Consider the following 23,462-nt stretch of genomic DNA (forward strand, 5'->3'; position numbering starts at 1 on the left):
TTTAATACTACTTGTGTTTGCCATCTCTCAGATTGGTACTTGTTCGTTCCTTTTTAATAGTTGTATACTTATAGTTATAGCTTTAATATTGTTTTTTGGTTATGTAAGCTGCCTTTTTATACTCACTGTTCTTAGCTTTGAGTCCTTTGTAAGGAGAAAGGTGGAGTAAAAATATTTTAAGCAATTAATAAATAATAGAAATACTAAGCTGGAGTGTGATGTTTTGGGACAGCAGGAACACACACCCTGCAATCTTTCTTCCTAGTCATCCTGAAGCGGAGGAGTGGGGATAAGAAACAATCGAGCTGGAGATCACCAGGTGAGCAGTGTCAACGGAAGGGGGGCTGTGGGCACATGTCAAATCACATCGGATTGAGGGATGGTGTAGACCGAATCAATCCAGAACATTCGTATGATCACCTCAACCATAAAAGAGATTGAGAATGAAGCTGAAACAAAGCTCCGATTTGGCTTGCCAGTACAGTTGCACCCTAAGCTACCTAAGTGCTCCATGGTTTAGTTCACAGAAGATGAAGAAGCTCTTGGCCAGAGAGACAACCATAAAGAGAGAGAGATGTGTTTTATACCAAAAAAAAAAAAAAAAAAAAGCCCATCTCCATCCTGAAGTGATATCCTTGTGGGCCAACCAAAAAGATACAAAAAATGCATGCAGAAGCTGATAAAAATGCACACACTTTTGAGAGCATACTCTTTTCATTAGTTAGTAGTTTTAGTTTCCCCACAGAGCATGCCATGCTGCATCCATCCTGTTTGGGTACATAAATACTTTAGCTCATGGAAAACAAAGAGCCACCAGACTGTCTGGATGCAGTTTAGATTCCCCCCAGAGGAGGGGGAGCATACATTGCAATAATGCAGCAGAAATAGCTGCTGGCGACTTCTGTCTGCAGAGATTAGCAAAAATGGGCGGGCATTCACTAGAAAAAAAGGAACAAAAAGGAGAGCAAGTCTCAGAATGTCAAAGTATTTACTGTGTTTACTGCCATTTCAACCTAAACATGTCTCCGCCTTGTGTTTGTTTCCATATACAAAATTGGCAGAGGACATTTTGCTGCCTAAAGCAGGAGAAAATATGTCGCCTCTCCTCATGCCACATCCCAGCTGACTGCTTGGATCTGATTTCTCTATTGTTGATAAGGTAGCATCCTCTCAGCCATGCCTCTAGAAACTAGTTTACGGGATCCAAGGAGATAATATGCCACATGAATGTCTATTTCCCATCAAAAGGGCGCAGGCAGATGGGAGGGGGGGAACAGAGAAAGTGCAAAAAAGGTGACTTTTTCTAAGCTCTGGTTCCGTGGGGAAAGAGACTGGAACAGACAGTGGAAAGTTAGGAGTACATTTCTTTCACAAATGGAATGCTTTTCGATCGTGCTCAGGAGATTTTAAAACCTTGTTGGCCTAGAAAATGACATGTTTCCCTCCAGTTAATACCTGATTCTTTCTTTCTTTCTTTCTTTCTTTCTTTCTTTCTTTCTTTCTTTCTTTCTTTCTTTCTTTCTTTCTTTCTTTCTTTCTTTCTTTCTTTCTTTCTTCTTGTAGTTTTTTTCTTTTTCTTTTCATCTTGAATAATCTGTATATTGATGTATAAATATGCTGTTATATTTTACATGCTGTGTTATGTAAGTTGGAAGCTGCCTAGAGTGGTCGTTTTATTAGATAGGCGGGGTATAAATAAATAAATAAATAAATAAATAAATAAATAAATAAATAAATAAATAAATAAATAAATAAATAAATAAATGTACACAGAGGCCTACCTCTGAAGTGTCTGCTTTGGAGTGAGTGGTCTTTTTGTTTGTTGTCGTCGTTGTCAGGGCTAAGGGGATGCATCATGTTTGTTTCCCCACATTTAGGGAAGGAAGCTCTGATAATGCACAATTATTTATGTCCCGCCTTAGCTGTGGCACGCCTTTCCACTCAAGCCCCTTCTCTGCAGCCCATTGCAAGAATGTGTGTGGGGGTGTACTTTTTTTATTTTAAGAGGATTTCTAACACAATGGTGTCAGGGTAAGGCAGGGCCATTTGGTGTGAAGAGAGCTGTTCATGCGTGGTGATGGTCTATTTGGCTGGACACAAAAAGAACAGCCCCGAACAACTAGATTGGAAGCCCCTGTGACAAAGTTATTTCTTCCTGATCTGTTTGTCTAGAAATCTGCTTTTGTTTTCTTCCTGCTGCTGTTGTGGATATAGCAAACATATAGGCTAGCCACTCAGACTAAGTCTGAAACACAAATGAGTTCCCTACAAAGAGATAAGTGCTGGGTTACTTTAACAATCTTGGCTGGTTTATATATTTTAGTATAATGAACTTCCACCGGTTCCTCAAAAAGATAACCATAACAGATCGAGCAGGGTGTTATCATGGTTAGAGAGCTTTGTGAGGTCCATATTGAGAGCCTGAGCTTTGCTCCATTGCTGTGGCCATGGGGAAAAAAAAGTGAAGCTTAATTCAGCAAACACTTCCTCTTATCAAGATATCATTTTTGTTCTTGAAGGTTTTATAACCAAGTTTATATTAACTATCCATCTTTTGTTATTTTAATCATGGTCACACATTCCTGAAGAACTTTGTAAGGTTACTAACTTTTAAAGTTCTTAAAAAGCAAGTCACTCCAATAAAAGATTTTGCCCATGTCGCTGTGTATATATTGCACAATCTTTTGTCCCCTCTTTGAATTCTGAGTACCAGTGAAAGGCTTGCTTGCTTTATTTGTTTGTTTAACAAATTATCTGTATTGTACATTGCTGACAGACTTTTTGTGGTCAACCTAATGGTGATGATTCCTGTGGCAGTTAGTTTAGTGCCTTGAATCTCTTACAGGTTCTGTTTAACAATTGGCTACATTTTTCCTGGTCAGAGGGCAGTGCCTGGACTGTGAGAAAGCTTAGAGAAGGAGTAGGGCCTTAGGGGACGTGGTGGCGCTGTGGGCTAAACTGCAGAAGCCTGTGCTCAAGGGTCAGAAAACCAGCAGTTGTAAGATCGAATCCACGCAACGGAGTGAGCTCCCGTCGCTTTGTCCCACCCAGCTCCTCACCAAACCTAGCAGTTTGAAAGCATGTAAAAATGCAAGTAGATACAGTAAATAGGTACCACCCCAGTGGGAAGGTAAAACGGCGTTCCTTAGTCACGCTGGCCACGTGTCAATGGAAACTGTCTTCTTCGGACAAGTGCTGGCTCTACAGCTTGAAAAATGGGATGAGCACTTCCCCCTAGAGTCGGACACGACTGGACTAAAAATGTCAAGGGGAACCTTTACCTTTTTAGGGCCTTAGAAGAAAAGGAGTATGAATCTGAAAAAGGGAAGCAGGTTTAGTGACACCACAGAATTTAGGAATTTCCAAAGAAGTAGCAGTGTTAGTTGCATGACCCCACCACCGTATAGACAACATGGTATGAGCATGTCTATGTGTCTGAAGAAGCAGCTTTTCCTCCAGAAAAGCTCACATTGAAACAAATCTGTTAAAAGTGCCAGAATATTCAACCTTCTTCCTCCCCTTTTCCTCTCTAATTTTGCCAATTTAGACTTATCCACCAAGAAGAGAATGTCAGAGGGATATGTCTGAACTGGAAGAGAAGACTGAGTGACAGCAAGAATCACACTCTACTCTGAAATAACAAGCTACTGTATATGTTTGGGTATATGTCTCAAATATAAACTAATGCCACAAGAGGGTGCCATATTCTCATGTTAGTATTTTTTAAAAATCTGATATGGCAATATTTGGATTCTGAGAAACATGCATAATCCCTATTCATCCAGTCCAAAAATATCCTACATTGCTGGCATGAAACCCCATATCTCAAACTGATTTTTTAAAAAAAGGTACGTATCTGTCTTCAGACATTCCTTACTGTAAACTCAGATGTTGGAACTACAACATCCGGTTAGGATAAGCTTTGGATTTATCCATCACCCACCCACCCCACCTCCTCATACTCTGCAATGCCCAACCTGAAGACAAGTCCTGCTGGACAGGAAAATTGGCCTGTTCTTGTCATTGTAGAAGTCTAACGAAGGAATCACCTCCCCTTGCAAGATTTTGTGCAAGACCAACACAGCCCTTTTTTGCTTGATTGGTAGTGCTGGTTGTCTTATTTTTCAGGCTTCTTTAGGTGACTTCTAAACTATCCTCTTTGGGTTTTTTTGTTTTAAAGTATTATCTTAAGGACACAAGCAGGTGATAATATATAACACATATTTCCTTCCTTATCCAACCACAAGAAATGTTTAGAATCTCTCTCTCTCTCTCTCTCTCTCTCTCTCTCTCTCTCTCTCACACACACACACACAGAGAGAGAGAGAGAGAGAGAGAGAGAGAGAGAGAGAGAGAGAGAGTTTGGTTATACCCTCTCAGAAAGGTACATGTGTTTAGTGGCATCTATGATGAATAACCCTGAGGAGAATTTCCTATTTTAGAGCTTGACACACTCAAAGAAATTGTAATATGTTGCTCTATGTGTGTCCTCTTCTTTAGAGTTACAGTGATGGTAGAAGTACATTAATATGACAGTCTTCATGCCCCAATCTGTCACAGCAAATGCTTCAGTTGTGGGCTCTCTCTTCTGCAAATATCATCTTTGTTGCTGCAGCTGCTGTTTTAACTATTCCTTTCCCTGGCATTCTCAATACTGAATTTTAAGGGAAATCTACCCCCATAATCTCTGCTATAATTCTGCAGAAGGGTGCGGCTGTCACTTCAAATATTGGATCTGTTTAACCAGGAAGACAAAACAGAGGGGAAACGGGGAGGGGACCGATACAGCCTTCCTTCCACCTTCCACATCTCTGTCTCAAGAAAAGTCTATTTGTAGTCTGGGCTCCAGTCAGTCTTAGTAAAGGCACACTGTGAATGTGAAGAGGTTTCCTCTTCTACCCTACCCCATCTTTGAGCACATACTAAGAGATTGGAAAATTACTTTTTAGAAATAATTCACTCTTGTTATTCTCATAGTGTTTGAAAATTATCCCACTATTAATCATGACTACTTTGAGAAAATAATTCAGTATGCTACTTGTTGTATTGATTGCTTTCTCTTCTTTCTTTTTTTAAAGCAGAATTAATAAGAGAATGGCATACAGCTTGAAAAATTCCTGTCAAAGGCCTCAAAATGTTCTTTGAAAATAACCTGTGAAAGTGCCTAGAAAGTTTCTGGTTACACCAATAAAGTAACATTCCCACTCATTATGTTACTTTTGGATTGTAACTTGGTTATATGCTCATCATCCAAACAATGTGTGCTTACAGGAACCATGTTATTTATTACTTTCAAGCTCTGTATGAACTACAGTTGCATGAGCAGGGAACGTAAAGGGCCACTGCAGGAATGAAGAGTCCATGTGCCTCCCCCTGTGCAAGTAGCTGAGCTTAAGGAGGGTCACAGCTCAGGTGTTTAAGAAAGTCTGTTCAGGGGTGCTGCCAGCACTTCAGCGTTGTGTGTGCGCTACAGTATGTGCCATGAAGCTGTTTGCAGTTTATGGTGCCCCTATGAATGTATGACCTCCAAAAGGTCCTATCATTAAACAGCCCTGTTCAGGCCTTACAGACTAAAGATCATGGCATCCATTATTGAGTCAATCCATCTCACTTCTTATTTCCTGCTACCTCCAACTTTTCCTAACATGTGTTGTCTTGTCCAGTCAGTCGTATCTTCTGTCTCAGCATAAGACCGCTGTTCGTGCAAATCATGATGGATGTGGATAAATTATTGAAGGGTAGCTATTGAGCCACAACAGTTCTAGAAGATGGTGGTGGGAGAAGGTATTTCATAGGTGATAGCACTAACACCCAAGCTAATGTCTTTTAGTCCAGATATTTCCCTGAGATTCTGGAGAATCACTAAACAGTGTAAAGCATGGTGGAAGCAATGGATCTGCCTGACTCAATATAAGGCATGGGAATATGTGAATACACGTTGCACCTATGTGTTCCCATGCAGGCAAGAAGTGGGAATGGGAAGAACAGGAGTCTATTGAGCTACACACTGGGCTATGCACATAGTGGCTCTACCTAGTCCAGAGTTCTCCAAACTGGAAACCTCTGGATGCTTTGGACTGCTTATGCCCCTTATCCCCCACCAGTTTGCCAGGCTGTTTGGGGATTATGGGAGTGGCAATCCAGCACAGCTGTAGATTACCAATTTAGAGCAAGGGGTCTTTGTCACTGACTGAAATTGTTGCAAAGACTATGGTGCTTTTCCTCTCCTTCTTCTTTCTCTCTTCCTACTGCTCCTCCAATTCTGAGACTTACAAAAAACATCAGGGGGCCTGAATTCTTCACCAGATTCAGGACTCCACATGTTCGGACTCCTCCTAACTTGGTTCTTGAGAGAAGTATGTGTGATAATCATCTGGCTTTTGAGTTCTCGCTGTTTTCAGGTGCTGACAGGATTAAGTAACTATGTGTTACCTTATTGTGAATCTTGGGGGTGAAAGTGACTTCCACTTTTTCTTTACCAGAATGTTTGTTCCCAGATTCAGGCTAACTCCCCTCTGGGGAGGACATCCGTAGGGACAGTTCCTGTTTCCCTGCCCTCCCAGGCACTTGCCTTCCTGAGCCTGATATGATTGTTTCTCTGGGCACAGTGTAGAATATGCCAGCAAGGAACGGAAGCCTCTCATGCTTCAGCAATTCATTTTAAAGAAAGGGTTCTCGGACTTGGAAGCAGTTGAGCCTGTACTTTTCTCTTCCTGATATGGGATCCCAGCCATTCATACGCAATTAATCTCCATCTCAGCAGAACTGGCCAGACAGTCTCTGAATCATGGAAGAGGCCTTTCCGTGGGAATACAAGCTGCAGATTTTTGAAAGGGTGTAAGTACAACTGCCCTTGACTTTTGCAGTGGTAGCCTCGTGTTGCCCATACTTGGAGGTGCTAACCACAGTGTTAACAACCCTGCTGACTGGAAAGCACAAGGGGTCTTGTATATGAGATTTCAGATGTGTGTGACTAAGCTGGGCATGCATTCACAAACAAGAGCAAATATTTTGTCCTACTGTGACAAAATAAGACTCATCAGATAGTCTGAGAATAGTCAGCCACTGTGAGGACAGGCAATCACACTGCAATGTAGCTTATTCTAACCAGCGCCTTCTGGATGAGTTGGACAATAGCCCACGTCAAGTCTTTTTCTCCTTTACATATAGAGAAGCACCCAATTCATTTCAGAACAATTCTTCCATGTACTTCAAAACCTGCTCTATCAGTAACTTACAGACTCTACAAGAAGGGCATCATTAGAACAAGGAATTCCTTAAGTGCCAAAAGATGTGTGGTTGTCATAGTACACATTTTCTCACTTCTCTGGTTTGCAAATTCGCTTCCTTATTTGTGTTTGGTCACCAGAAGGTAAACAGGGGCTTCATTTGCAAACCTGAATGCATAAGTATGACGTTTCTAATGATATAGTATTTGTATCATTTGAGCTTATGTGTGGGACTGTAGCTCAGTGGCAGAGCATATACTTTCCATGCAGCTCCTAGGTTTAATCCTCAGCATCTCAAGGAAAGACTCCTGTTTGAAAATGTAGAGAGAATTTGCTAGTTATTTTAGATGGATCAACCATTTATATTGGCATCCCGTGTTTTTTTTAAGTCACACCTCTTTTTCTTCCTTTAAACAGAGGTGGGAAATACATGGTTCTCCAGATGTTGAATGGGAAGATCCAAGCATGTTAACTTCACTGAAGGGGGGGGAACACCCAGACCATTATGAAAACATAGTGAACAAAGTTAAAGGTTCCAGATCCCGCTCCAGATGGGTCTCTGTTTCTCTTAGATCAATCCCTCCAAGCTGGTATGGTTCAAATACATTGAACTACAGCTTTCATTGACCCCAGGTGGCATGCCCATTAACTACTCTAATCTGGTACTTGCTAAAACTTGGACTTCAACCTCCAGTCACTCTCCAACAACATGCTGGCTAGGGTTAATGGGGACTAAAGTCCAACACAGGGCCAGTACATGTGGAAACATGCTTATAATACACAGTGTTTACAACAGATTTTTTTCACTCCCATGATCATTTACTGGCTCCCTCCATGAAAGACAAGACAGCATAAGTAATATATCTTTTTTCAAAAGGAATGTTAGGCGGGCTCCAGAGTGTTTGCATGATACAAAGTCATTGGTGCTGTTTTGCATGCCGTTCTGTTGCGTTGGCATCGAGTCCTGGATAAGGCTTATCCTCACATCCTCACAAGGGTGATGAATACTTTGTCCATGCCATCAGAATAGACAGAAGTTATGCAGAAAGTCTCCACCAAGGTGTTGCTATGTGGAAAGACTCTGTGAACCACTAATCCCCAAAGATCAACACCTTGCAGTTCAGTTGTTGTTATCACAGAAACCCTCATTCCAGCTCTCAAAGCACCAATCACTTCTCAGGTGGTGGACTGGAGAGGAGAGAAGCTTGCTATAAATAGTTCTTACCTCTTTATTTTGTAGGAATATGTTTCTTTTCTCTCCTAGGGCCCCTTCCTGCATTGCTATTTGAAGCTGAGGAATATTACTTGATTTTCAGCTATTATCCCTTCTTGTCCTAGATACTGCAGTCCTGTGCACACTGATCTAGGAGTAAGCCGTATTGAATAAAACCCCAACTTACTCTGTCCCTGTCTTTTCTCCTCTCAGCAACAGGAAAAACCCTCCAGCTAAGTCTGCCAGAGTATCCTCAGAGGCAGTGCCCTCTGGCACAAGTGGGCCTTCTAAGACTGGACCTCAGAGTATCCTCCTTAATATGATGTTCAGCACTGGGAGGAATTATTAACAGTGTAGGCAGCCTAAAATTAGCAACAGAAATAGCAAAGAAAGCAATGCTGGAGGGTGGCCATTTTGGTGGGGAATGGCCAGCATTTTCAGCAGGGAAATCAGTGGCACACTGGGTGAGAAGATCCATGACTGCAGTGATAAGTTTGAACATAGGTTTTTGATCTGTCCCCAATATTTAGCTGAAGAGGACCATCAGAGCAACCAACAGTGTTTGAGGTGCAGTTGTAGGAAAATAATGAGATAGATTTGTTTCTGGAATCAACTACAAAACCCTGAATCTCCTTGAATTATTCAGCTTGCTCTGTCGTTTGTTTTCTTTATCTTTTCTGTTTGCTTTGTTGTTGTGTTTTTAAAATCCATATTTTATTTTTTTAAATGTATCTTTTTAAGGATAACAAGGTCATAATGACCCCTGTCGTTGAGCCACTGCACTCCAGTCAGGGACCCAAAGCCATCACCCGGCCAACTCCACCAACAATGAGGGTTGTAGAAGGTTTGCAAAAGCTGCTCTGCATAAGACTGGCAGAGATGCAAGAACACAGACAGAGAAGCTAGGGTGATACTGCCAGTTACAGGAGTTGGAGGAGGAGCCTAGGAAATGTGGCAGGAAATAATTTGCCCCTGGGGAATGAAGGATATAAAGAGGGCTCTACCGACAGAGAGGGTAGAAGGCAGGAGGACTGAGACAGAGGAAGAGAGGCAGGGTGCAGGAAAAGAGGAGGAGAAAGAAAAAGATCCACAGGAGGAAGAGGAGGTATAAGCAGCAGTGGGATTCAGCCGGTTCACCAGGTTCTACAGAACCGATACCTAATGTACTATCAGTTCTGCAGAACTGTTTGCTGGCCTGCTGAATCCCACCATGGGTGACATCCCCTCCTTCCTCCACCATGCCTGTAGGATCTGGGGAAAGAAGGGGAAAGAGGAGCTGGCACACACACACAAAAATAGACGCCTCTCCCCCCTCCCTTGCAAGGCCTTCTTGCATTGCAGAGCAAGCGGGAGGAGGGCCCCGGTCTGGATTGCACGGTCTCTGGGGAGGAAGGCTTTTGTCTGGGTATTTTTTAAAATATCTCTCTGCAACTCCTTAGCCCCCACCCCGGTCCTGGACCCCCAATTGCTGACCTCCTTGTCGGTCCTCTGGCAGGAAACTCGTGAGGAAGCCCGTCCACCACCACCCCCCCGCAAAGTGGCCTTTCCCCCTTTGATAGCTCTCGGTTTTCCTGAATGGAAAGGGGGCAGGGTGGGAGGTGTGAGAACAAAGCAGGTGGCGGGAAGAAGCAGAAGGGGCAGAACCCCAATGGGGCAGAAACAGGAGAGGGGAGACCCTTGTGGGGGGCAAGAGAGCCTCTATATTCTTCCTCTTCCCCCCCATCAATAGGGTCTGCCAAGCATTTCACGGAAGCCCCCCCCCCCGCCACTTTCTCCTTCTTGGGGGGAGAGAAAGGGAACCCTTTGCCGCCCCCCCCCCAAAAAGGATGCCTTAAGGATCTGAGGAAAGAGGGGGTCTCCTGCAAAAAAGCACAGAAAGAGCCTGCGTGTCTTGCTGGGGAGGAGCCAGGATCGAGACCACTCCAACTTCCCATCTACTCCCCTCCCAATTTACACCCCCTCAGAAAAGGCAGAGGAGGAACAGGACAAAATATAGTCGACGCCTCCCACCCACCCCTTGCAAAGCCTTCATGGATTGCAGATCAAGCGGGAGGAGGGGCAATCAAACAGCAATATGAAAATTGCAAAAGTGAGTGAATATGAATCTGGCAGAAGGCATCACAGCTCAGATCTCTAAGTGCCTACTGAGTCCCTAGTGGCTCAACCCTGTGAATGCAGCAGGTCTGACCATGTGCTGGTTTACAGAGATAACATTGTGTATGGAAATTGGCACAAATTTTGGAAGTACTTTTACAGAGACCTGCTGCTTACAAGCCACAGTTCAGTTTATCCACTCAGATGCCTTGTGTCTCCATAGATATTCCACAACAATTTTGCACCACACCCTGAGAGTATATTGCACCATTACCCTTTGCTTTTCATCTGCCATCATCCTGCCCCAAGGCAGGCTTTCCTTCAAAAGCCACAGAAGCTTCAAACACTTTAAATAGCTTGTATCTCACAGCCTCATGTTGTGAATTTATTGACAAAAAACATGTAGTCCTATATACTCAGGGATGAAAATCAAGATGTACTACTCAATAGTGAAAACTCCCCAAAGAATTTCTTGTTATCTTTCTTGTCTACCAGTTTACAGTCACAATACACTAAGATCGCATACAACATGGATTAAATCCTTGTGCTCTGAATAATGATATTCAACTACTGGTTTACTACCCTGCAATATTTTTTTCTGCCGTTGTCCTGTTAGATCATGCATTCAAAATGGTTTTCTTGGTTTTCAGGTAGCATGAAGCATCTGGCTTCAGTCAGCAGACATTAAGGAAGAAGAAATGAACAAAAAATGAGAGTTAAGTGATCTACTTCTTAACATGGCTACCTTCAAAGATCATGGAGGATGTGGCTAGTGTTTAAAAATATGTTGCAAAAGATTTTTCACCGTCCAGTATGATCAGCATTTGAATACAGAGTTGTGGAGGACAGTGTCATCTCAACCTTGAACAAAAGAAAAAGAGGGGAGGGGAAGAGCCTTTCATGTGGGCTAGCAAAATTGTCTGCTTCACACCTCATCTCCCTTTTCTACAGCCTGCTAGAATGATAGCTGATGATGACAGCTGAGGGATAGGGGAGCCTTGAAGGAGCTGGAATTTTTATCAGATTTTTGCAGGTAAAATGATCAGTGATGTGTTGCCCTCAGTCAAGGCCTCTTTAAGACTTGACAGAAGACTGTTGACAGTCTGTACCATCCAGGGCTATGAGCTCATCTACCGGACTGTTACACCCGTTGTGGCTTCATCCGGGGGTATCCTGAGATCTGTAGTCCGATAAGGCATTTCCGGGCTCGCTGGATAGCTCAGTGGTTTAGGTAACTGGATGTGGCACCTCCAAGTAGAGGCAGCCCTGGGCAAGCTGCACAGATCCAGAATCCGCCTAGAAGAAGGGAATGGCAAACCACTTCTGAGTATTCTCTACCTGGAAAACCCTGAAAAGGGTCACCATAAGTCAGAATTGACTTGATGGAACATCATTATTAAGGCACTTCCAGTTCTCTGTTGTAGTTCAGGAGAGTGCACTAGCACCCTCTAGCAAAGAATTTCAAGTATCTCACCAAACTACAAATCCCATGATTCCACAAGATGTGGCCATGACAGCTAACATTCTATCAAACAGCTGTAACTGTACAGTTAATGATTCACTCAATGACAGCTAAAATTGCCCCAGAAGGCATAGATTATTGGGGGGGGATATCTACTCTTTATTGATTCTATCAGCCAGGAAGAGGATTGAGTCAGGTATATTTATATTAATTAATTAAATAAGAAGTATATATTTCATACTGTTTTCTTAGTAACATGTTTATATTTTGTCTTTCTGCTAATGAACTCAAGTTGCCATACATGCTTGTCCTCCACACTTTATCCTCAAAACAACCCTCTCGGGTTTTTCAGGCTAGGAGAACAAGGCTGGTTCAAGGTCATTCAGAGGACTTCATTGCTCATCGATGACTGGAATCTGGATATCCCAGGACCCAGGCCCTAACCACTACACTATACTGGCTCTCCTTAGTCACTTTTTGCTTCTATCCACTTTCACCATCTAGACTTGACCACACTAGAAACTCTGCTGGCTTAAATCAGGGTGCACAGCCCATGGACTGCAGTACTCTCTGCAAGTTCTGTTGTCCAGCCACCTGGACTACAACTTGCCATTCATGGGGGAAAATACGTTCTGCATTGCCACTGCGGCCAGGAAGAGTACTGGGATCATTGTTTTGTTACTGGCCATGGTGGCAGTAAAGCAATTTTCAAAGTAAGATCACTGAAGCAGGGAGGCTTTGGAGTTGTTCCTCCCCCAGTAAGGCCCAAGCAACTGGGTCCACATCTTCAACACTCCAAATGAAGGCATTAAGGCAGTAACCAGGGATCCCAAAGTATTGCAGAAGCTTTGGGTTTAACTAGACCTTAAGGAAAATGTTTATTTCTTCTGTTTAAGTAATTTTCCATTTTATAACAGCTTTCACTCAGAGACATGCTTTAGCACTCATATTTGCAAATTAAGCTCATATGTACCTTCCATGGACTAAACCATAAAACGAAGCACGCTAAATACAGAATTCTTTGTGGAGCAAAATTGCAACAGACAATTCTCACCATCTGAGAGGTAATTTTTTCTACAAAAAAGTGCTAAATTTATTTATTTCAACCTTTACTAGGAGAGAATGTGAGTATGCATATCTGAGTGGAGATATGTGTGTGCATGGCTATCAATGTACCAGCTGATACCACACTGTGGTCCTTGGGCCTAAAAATATTAAGCACCTCTGTCCTAAATCTATGCAGACAAGAAAACATTCCCTTAATTGTTGTCAAATATCTGGAGCTCAGAAGTGTTAAGATCCCTTGAATGCATTGTTCTTATTGCCTATTGCGTAAAAAAAACTGAACAGGTTTCGTATTCTATTTTGATGCCAAACAGCTGAAGACAGACTGAATTCTATGCTCTATACAAGAAACTGCTTTCCCTTTTACAAACACCCTAAAAGCAGCTTTACCTTGGACCCCCAGCAAATGTGCTATCATATATCCTATTGGGTTCATGCAATCTGATACACCACCTATATCTGGGAGAGTGATTAACAACTGAGCATATTTAGTGCTATCCTCTTTGAGGGCCCTGGTGCATTTTTAGAATGACAGACAATGCACAAAGGCTTACAGACCCCTTTGATCAGCTCCTGAACAGTTATTAACCATGTGCTCTCTATGCTAATCCAGCCATTTATTTCTATCTAAACTTCCATTCCAAATCAACTTACTTGCTTTCTCTGCAAGCCCAATCATTCCAGCTGTACAACATCATTTGTGCTATAGTTTTGATGTAAATTAAGAAGCAATATTTGCAATAGAACCTTATGTATATTAAATCAAAGTTTAAAAATGGATTTTAAAGGAGTGGCAATAATAAATGTTGCAACTCCTCTGAGCAGAAGTGGCAAGAACAGAGAAGGCAGAATAGAAAGATCTTTAAATGAGAAATGCAAAGGGTGCAGAATTTCAAACTGACAGCAATGATGTTAGGAAGCCTAGTACATCTGTCAAAGCAAAGATGGGAAATGTGCCCCCAATAGGCTGCATGTTGTCCACAGAGCCTCCACTGTGGGCCCAAGCATCCTCCAATCCCATCTGCGGCCCCTACATACAAATCTTTACAAATTCCCTCCTCCTCAAAAGGCCCTTCACACCCTCAAAGGGCATGAGATGATTTTCATTATATAGTTCCCCAACATGAGATGATTTTCATTATATAGTTCCCCAACAGCCAGCTTTAGAAGTTGCTTGTATCTGTATTATATATAGTCTTATAGGTATCTTATACTCCCTACACTTAGCAAAGTGTGATTGGAAGTTCTTTATACAGTAAATGCACTAAGATTTGGAGATGCAAGGAATAGCATGTATGGGAAAATGGAAAATAATGAAGTCAAACCTTTCTCAGTACTTCCAAACGGTATGTCTGCAACCAGGATCCCATTAGATGTTTTCAGCTTTTCTTTTAAAAAAAGGAACAGCTGGACAATAAAACAAATTCCCTAGGGAACATGTTGACAACCATCAGCAAAAGTCCAGGAGTGAATAAAAAGACCAAGGTTTCTGTCCTTTTGTTTAGGATGATCAGATACCCCTCCAGAGAAAACCAGCTGCCACCATCTCATTTCCTTTCCAGGCCAGGAGCCTCCAATTCCACCCCAACAGCTCTTGCATTCTCTGCAGCTCTAGTCAGGAGATTCCACTGAGGATGGATGGTATTTTATCAGAACTATTAGGAGGTGAACCAGCAAGTGATAAGGAAGTGTTAAAAGTCAACAGGGACATGCTGCTGATGAAGAATGAAGCTGGGCTTCTGCTCTCTTGGCAGTCTGACATTCCGTAGCTTGATGTGTTCTGAAGGAAGCTTTCTCAAAGAACTCAATTCAAACTTATCCCTTCAGGGATGGGTTGGCATTATTTTTTTAAATCCAAAAAAATATAAAAAATTAAATTTCCATGTGTGGTTGGGTGTAGTTGGTGTTCACCAGAATCCTGTTACTTACACCCACAAGTGAAACTCTAAATATCACAATTTTCCAAGGTGAAATGCTTCTACTCAATAAGTAATCACTTGTTTTTTTGGGTTGGATTTTTTGTCACACAGGTATTGCATAACTTGGCATGTGAGAAGAACAAGCACTGACTTCTTAACTGGCAGCAATTTGACACTAAAATTTACACCATTGGAGTTACATTGCCCACTTATCCTGGAACAACCACACGAGACGAGGTACATGGGTTAAATGTGGGCCACACTTTATTAATGTTAGTTCCATTTTCATGAACATGCCAATCTTCTGGGAAAATGGGGAGGGGGGTCGTGCTGTAGTGCGGATTCAAATTCTTTGCTAGGTATTAGGTTGGCTATCGCCCAGGTGCAAGGCTGGGCTCAGGCCTCAGTTATCCCTTCGTTATCGACCTGGAATAACTGACGGCCACAGAATTTTCCCCAGAGCCCTTCCTCCTCTCTGTGCCGTCCGGGGTCCGGGATTGTCCCCAGCGCATCTTGACCTCCCAGCACTGCGGTTGTGTGCCTGGGCATGCTACTGGTCAAGATGCGCTGGAATTTGTTGCCACTGCCCAAGAATCCAATATCCAGTACCTTTGAATCCGCACTACCCGCCACAGCCATGGGAATAGGCTCATAGAGGACAATGGGGAATCGCCCCTTTAAATGACCTCCGACTAGCCCACACCCCCTTGGCCATCCTTGGGTTCCACCCCTCAATGTCACGCGCGTTAATCCAGGCAAGTCGGCAAAGCCACGCCTCGATAATTGGATCCCTTCGGTCTCTCTATCGGCGTGACCATTGGCATTAAGCATGTATAGGATTCTGGCTGTCATTTTTAAGTGAAAGTACAGATATCAGGTAATGAGGCTAGCAGTGTGCAGCAAGCTAGTAAGGTGAATTTAAGGCTATGAATTAGGAATAATCACTCAGGATGTTCATGGTAAGGTATAAGGAAACTCTTACATTCACTGTTCTGGTAAATACAGGATAAAACCTATACTTGAATACAGAAATGCTGAGAGTTTGCTTCTATGTCTTCACGAATGTGAAAAACCCAACATGGAGGCAGCCTCTTGGATTGTCTTCAACAGCAATGTAAATGCAGAATAAAGCTCCTAATCGCTAACAGACTGTGTGTGCATGCAAAACAGGGAGATGCCTCTTTCCTTTACCACATGATGCTTTCCCAAAGATTTAGTGTTTCAAACCTTATCCTTGCAAAGGTCAATTAATGGAGGGGTGCCTGAAGGCATGTGTGATTCCCACATGAACTGGAACCAAAACTATACATACATTCAATATATTCTGCCTGTACTCTTGTAGCAGCCCGGGGGTGGGGGATGGGAGGGGGGATTTTTCAGAGTCATGCAGGAAAATAGATATTTTGGGCCATCTGTAGCTGCTGCTTCCATCTCCAAGAGGTTTGTGGTCTAGTCCAGGGTGCAAGTCAGAGGCTGGGAATTGGTATTAACACATTTGTGGTATGCAAGACTTCCAGCAGGGCATTCCTTTCTCACATCCAAAACTGACAGTTTGGCAGCCCTGTTTCACAGGTGGTTATTCTTTGGACATAATATAGGGTCTTTCAGTGTTCTTACCCCTTTTCTTTAACCTGGCACCCAATTGCACTCTCAGGACTAAATGTCTGGGTCCTGTTGCTTAGAGTAGTAAGTAGAGTACGCCCATTGAATCAGTGGGGATTTGGTGAGTCAACTTTATTGCTGCTTGAAAAGATGTTTGAGTACTATAGGCTGCCAGAAATGGCTTGGCATAGCCATTTTTCACACACCTCTCATCCACAAAATGTCATTTTTGTGCTCTTTCTTTAGAGGACAAAATGCAATGAGTAGGATTTGACCAAATGGGAGAACAACATTTCATCAAGCTATTTAAATGAAAGTTATTTTTATCACTTTTCCAAATGTTTGTCGGAAATCAAATGGGTCAACGTGTCCTGCTAGCTTCCTGCTAGCTCATGGAAATATTTTGCTATGGAGAAAATTCTTGGCCATTATTATTTTTTAAGAACCAGGTGATTTCAAAATGATAGCAATATGCATTAAAATGGTAGTCAGGGTAGCTTTTACCTTCAAGAGTCAAGAAAAAGCAGCACCAGTCCATTGCAACCTGTGTTTTTAGACTGACCATGTTGTTGTTCAGTTGTCTCAGCTCAGAGCAAACAGATTTAAGTTCAAAAATAAAACACAGGATTGAGCCTGGATCACATTATTGACACATGATCAGAAACCTATAAAACCCAAAAAGGATATTGTTTGCATTTAAAAGCAGTCCAGGTGCAGAACCATGATCTGACGCAGCCAGAGCCAGACCAAGATATTTGACTGCTTGAGGTAAAAGCCAAGATGGTGTCATCACTTTTTTTTGTCTCCAAATCACATATAGAAAGTAACTGCACTGGTAGCTTAGTCTTATTAAAACACTGGTGAGGAGGTTGCATATATGTGATACAATGATTGTCTTCCAACAGAGTGAACAGCTTGGACGTTCAGAAGCAACACCTGGACACTGCCATCTCTATCACTTGTATTTTCTTCCTGTGGATGTCACCTCATTTTGTCTAATGACAAGGGCATCCTTGGATGCAGTCAAAAGAACTAGAACTTCTTAAGGGATTCAGATGTAACTATGGCTCTACACAGATACTGTACTTCTACTCTGGGTGATGTTGCTCAGAGGAGTTCTAATAATAATCACCTATAACCACATTCATTCAGTTAAAAGTGTTGGCTAACAAATCATCATTATCTTGCACAAAAGGAAGAAGCAAAGAAAGAGAAGGCCATGCTAATCCATGGTGTGGAGGGAAGAGACAGCAATACCTCTACTAGAGCTAATCAAACACCACAGAAGTATATAAAACTTTAAAGTTCACACACTTCTGTGATGGTCCTAATAAAGCCATTGCAGAAATGTGGATTGGGGTTTAATATCTCTCAGGAAAATAAACTATTGCTGGGACAGAGTCAGATGAAACACACTAGAGAGATTACTAGTATTGGCAGAGACAGAGGTGACAGTTTGAGTGTTTTCTGGTCTCAAAAATTGACAATATTGCTAATCAAATGAAAACTTCTCAAACAATAGAGATCTTGTAGATAGAGCAAAACTGCCCAAACTCCGGCTAGGCAGGATATTGATTAGAAGGTCATTCTTTATTGCTCTACTATTGTCTAGTTCACTACCTCCTGCCGTGGGAAACTAGCAGATCTCGTTTATTGTTAAATGCCTTCTTATCAACAAACCACACATATGGGAACTAAAGATAGGTAGGGCTTATAGAAGAAAGCTTTTTCATTATACATATATTACTGATGTGCTACTTGTTTGTTTGGGCTACGTAGTTTACCCCAGACAAGTGTACAAGCTCAGTTCTTCATCTCCTAAAATATGGTCTAAAACAAAACATACATGGACTTTAATTATTATTTTTAATTACAAGCAAATATAAACATAATGTTACATGTCTCCTATTTTCCGACAGAGAAATAAAAGAGATACCCATACATAAAACATCTACAGTATATTGAATGCACATCCACTTTTCGGCTACCATCCTGGCCCTTCCGGATGAAAATCAAGGATATTTTTTTCCAAAACATCTGTAAATCCTCAAGGAACAGCAAAGATGCTAAGACTGAATAAAGAAGGAAAGAACTACCTACATATTAAAGTGGATGGAACTCCAGGAAAGTCTAAACCCCTCCAGCCAACCATTGCACGGAAAACAGGATTGCTAGGAAGTTGCTTCATAGGCTACAGATTGGAGGTGGCAGAACCAAAGTGAATTTAGATGGGGTTTTTGCACTGGCACAGTCCTTTACAAGTGAGGAGAAGATTGAATGACTTCACACTGATGTTACTAGACTCTGTGCCACTCATCATATAATATGATTGCCCCAAATACTCTTGATGTTGCCCATGATTGCATGAATATTATTTGATGCATTTATTAATTCTACTATGGTACTTTGGACACAAGGATTTAAAAAATCTCCCCCTCTAAACATATTTAAAACAGAAAACAAGACTTAACAAACATTTCCTGAAAGCAACAAGTGGATCTGTTTCAGAGTCAATTCCATGCAAAAGCATGTCACAACCTTATTCAACATGATGGCCTCCAACTGTACTGACAACTGCCTTCAGTCCCAGACAAATTTACCATTTACCATTAACACTTCCGCAAGTGAACAGGTTGTGGGGAAAATGGCATCTTTCAAATAACACAGAACTCATTGTCTGGTGAACATCACATTCAGTATAAGTCCCATTAGAACCCCACAGGGGGGATTTCTTTCCACAGAAAGGTCATTGCATTGCATTTCATGAGAAAAAAGGATATCTCACTGCAGGAAATAATTTACAGGGCACTCCTATGTACGTCTACTCAAAAGCAAGTCCCACTGAGCTGAGCATGGCTTACTCCCAATTAAGTATGCATAAGAGTCTAATTTGGAAGTCTAATTGCTAAATCAGCTAACAGTCTTATTGCTTATCCTTTTAATATCCAAAAATAATGACAGGGATAACTATGCAGTTGGGTACAGAACCTTCCAAATATTGCTACCAAGCTGCAAAATGTAGTCAGTGAGAAGAACAAGAATTTTTCAAAGAAATAAAGGATTTTATAATGTGCCTTCCCACTCTATTTAAAGAATCCTGTAGTTCTTTACAGCTATAGCACATTCTTTATAAATATCACAATGTATCTTGAATCTCCCTAGTTCAGGGTCTCTTGATCAAACATGTGGGTTGCAATCAGTATGTATCCTCAGACATGTGAGAGACTATGTGCACCATGATCTATACTATGATTGTACTATAATTGTTGAGACAGAACATAAACAGGAATAGCTTGATGTTCCTGTGTTCCCTCTGTGCTGAAATATTTTGAAGGGCTGTTTTTTGGACTTTATGAAATGGCGGAGCAAATATCTGAGTAGATACAACACATACAATGTCTAACCATAACCTTTAACCTCTCAGGTAAACTTATGTTGCCATGCCCACTCTATTTTTTATAATATCTTTTAAAAAAATTTACACCAGAAATAGAAACTTTTTTTAACATCTGTCTGGACACGAAGGAGTTTAGTCTTTTCATCCTCAGATTCATTTAATTTGGTCCTGACTGGAAGGGCTTTGAAAGGGCTTCCTCTTTTTTCTTTCTTTTTCCCCAGAATCATAATTTCACTCCCTGCAGCCTGGATTCTTTCCAAATAAAAAAGGGTGGTTGGGACTAATCATTCTCTTTCAAAAGAAGCAATTCAATTCAATAAAAAAGACCCTTTTTTCTGGGACCAATAACAGACTCTCTGCTACATCTGTGCCAAAACTGATGCTGATCTGAGGTTCTATTTCAAAATTATAATTTTTGTTTGGGGTGTCTCCATTGTTAGAATGGCTTTGTAAATTTTTGCTTTACTGCACAAGAACATAGCTACACTACCATGCAGCAATAATTCAGTCCTTTAAAAAAAAAAGCCAAACACTTCTCTGTTTCATGAACATTGGTTTTGTAACTAAGATTGAAAATTTCAAGAAATAGCTTAACATTGCAACACAATACAGCGGTGCCTCGCTTAACGAGCAAATCCGCATAGCGACACTTTTTTGCGATCGCTAATGCGATCACATTGCGATGTTTAGATAGGCTAAACATCGCATTGCGATGATCGGTAAGCATGTTTAGTTTTACATAGCAACAGGTAGCTTGAATGTTAACAACATCAACTAACAGCAGTCAATATGGTCTGCAGAATTCCCTGTGTGTGTTTACTCTCATTCATGAGGAGACACAATTCAAGGGAAAACACCAGAATCTGACTCTTTTTCATCAGTTAACCATTTCCTGTCCAAACACAAAGCATGGCTGATGGATAAAAGTATTGTATTACAGTTGAAAACTGTCAAAATGATTCAAAAATGTCCTTAACAGTAACTGAATTCAATCCTGATGGATTCTTGTGGCCGGCTCAAAGGTCGACTCAGCCTTTCATCCTTCGGAGGTCAGTAAAATGAGTACCCAGCTCTTTGGGAGGGGCAATGAGTAGCCTGCATAATTAAATTGTAAACTGTCCAGAGAGTGCTTTAATCACTGTGGGGTAGTATATAAGCAGCACACTTTGCTTCTGCTTTAAAGTATTATATTCAGTTTTTTAATGGATGTTATTTATTACGTCCTTTCTGAACCCTATCCATCCAGAGGGGGTTAGAAAATAAAATTAAAGGGCCTTGCTTGAGTTTGCTCATGCCCATCATATTTTGATACACCGTTACCTCTAGGATTTCCAGGTCTCAGGTCACCAGTTGAAGTCTTGTGAATTACTGTGTTTCTGTAGGATCTCAGGGAGGAGACTGAAATATCAGGGAAAGCAGCACTGTTGGACCAGAGGTCTGATTTTTTTTATTTTTATTTTTATTTTGGTGAGGTGTCTTTCCAACCTTCTCCTCCCACCCCATTGCCAGCAGACACTAGAACTCACTGCCTACATGCAAAGGCATTTGTATTATGCATTTCCTTTCCTCTCAAGCCTTGTGTGTCTCACCTTGGTGACTTCAAGAGAACTTGACCCTCAGTCTCAGGCTTTGGCCCTTAAATCTTAAGGAATGAGATGATGCTGATTTGCCAGGCTAATTATACTGTAGGACGCTCAGCTGCAGACATGCCTGGAAGTGAAAAGAAAGTCTGATGCTGCAAAGAAAAATACTGCATAGGAACCTGGAATGTAAGATCTATAAACCTTGGTGAGCTGGATGTGGTCGAACAGGAGATGGCAAGAATAAACAATGACATCCTGGGCGTCAGTGAACTAAAATGGACGGGAATGGGCTAATTCAATTCAGACGATTATCATATCTACTATTGTGGGCAAGAAGCCCATTGAGCAGCCCTCATAGTTAACAAAAGAGTAGGAAAAGTTGTACTAGGATACAATCTCAAAAATGATAGAATGATTTCAATAAGAATCCAAGGCAGACCTATCAACATCACAGTAATCCAAGTTTATGCACCAACAGCCAATGCTGAAGAGGTGGAAACTGACCATTTCTATGAAGACTTACAACACCTTCTAGAACTGACACCAAAGAAAGATGTTCTTCTCATTATAGGGGATTGGAATGCTAAAGTAGGGAGTCAAGAGATAAAAGGAAGAACGGGTAAGTTTGGCCTTGCAGTTCAAAACAAAGCAGGACAAAGGCTAATAGAGTTTTGTCAAGAGAACAAGCTGGTCATCACAAACACTCTTTTCCAACAACACAAGAGGCAACTCTACACATGGACATCACCAGATGGGCAATACCGAAATCAGATTATGTTTTCTGCAGCCAAAGATGGAGAAGCTCTATATAGTCACCAAAAACAAGAAACGGAGCTGATTGTGGCTCTGACCATCAGCTTCTTATAGCAAAACTCAAACTTAAACTGAAGAATGTAGGAAAACACCACTGGGCTAGTCAGGTATAATTGTACAAGAAAGATCTGGATGTCCTGGACAACCCAGATAGTGTGCTTTCTGACCTTCATCCAGACATCCTGGAGAGGGAAGTCAAGAGGGTCTTAGAAAGCATGGCTAACAACAAGGCCAGTGGAGGTGATGGCATTCCAGTCAAACTATTTAAAAACTTAAAAGATGACGCTGTTAAGGTGTCAATATGCTTTTTCTTTTCTGGCTTTTTCTTACGATCTGGATCATCAGATCCAGATAGTATGATCTGAATTGCTTTAAATTGATCTGATTTGGTCTTGACAGTTGTCGGTGCAAATCAGCCCAGTTTGATTTGGAATTCAGTATATCAGTGTCACAAATGGTGACAGGTTTTATGAATGCTCCAGCATATTTGCTTCATCCAAGATTTCTTTTCTTGTGGGGTAATTAGTGTGGATGGTGACAGCAGTCTGATTCTTTGGAGGAAAGCAATGACAGACCTAGAAAGCATCTTAAAAAGCAGAGACATCACCTTGCTGACAAAGGTCCGCAAAATTAAAGCTATGGTTTTTCCAGTAGCAATGTATGGAAGTGAGAGCTGGACCATAAAGAAGGCTGCCCGCCGAAGAATTGATTATTTTGAACTGTGGTGCTGGAGGAGACTCTTGAGAGTTCCCTGGACTGCAAGGAGAACAAACCTATCCATTTTGAAGGAAATCAACCCTGAGTGCTCAATAGAAGGACAGATCCTGAAGCTGAGGTTCCAATACTTTGGCCATCCCATGAGAAGAGAAGACTCCCTGGAAAAGACCCTGATGTTGGGAAAATGCAAGGGCAAGAAGAGAAGGGGATGACAGAGGGCGAGATGGTTGGACAATGTTATCGAAGCGACCAACATGAAGTTGACCTAACTCCGGGAGGCAGTGGAAGACAGGAGGGCCCAGTGTGCTCTGGTCCATGGGGTCATGAAGAGTTGGACATGACTAAACGACTAAGCAACAACAACAATT

The 23,462-nt window shown here is 41.7% G+C and overlaps 1 protein-coding gene across 1 annotated transcript in view; it reads left to right on the top strand.

The window, feature by feature from the left end:
• The window catches only part of GJA5 (gap junction protein alpha 5), a 50,250-nt gene continuing 26,788 nt past the window's right edge, over positions 1-23,462 (top strand). The window contains exon 1 of the mRNA XM_020810932.3: positions 1-23,462. This exon is cut by the window's right edge and continues 8,664 nt beyond it. The gene's annotated coding sequence lies outside the window, so the exon portion shown is untranslated.

This window comes from Pogona vitticeps, chromosome 3 (genome assembly GCF_051106095.1).
Source record: "Pogona vitticeps strain Pit_001003342236 chromosome 3, PviZW2.1, whole genome shotgun sequence".
Classification (NCBI taxonomy): Eukaryota; Metazoa; Chordata; class Lepidosauria; order Squamata; family Agamidae; genus Pogona; species Pogona vitticeps.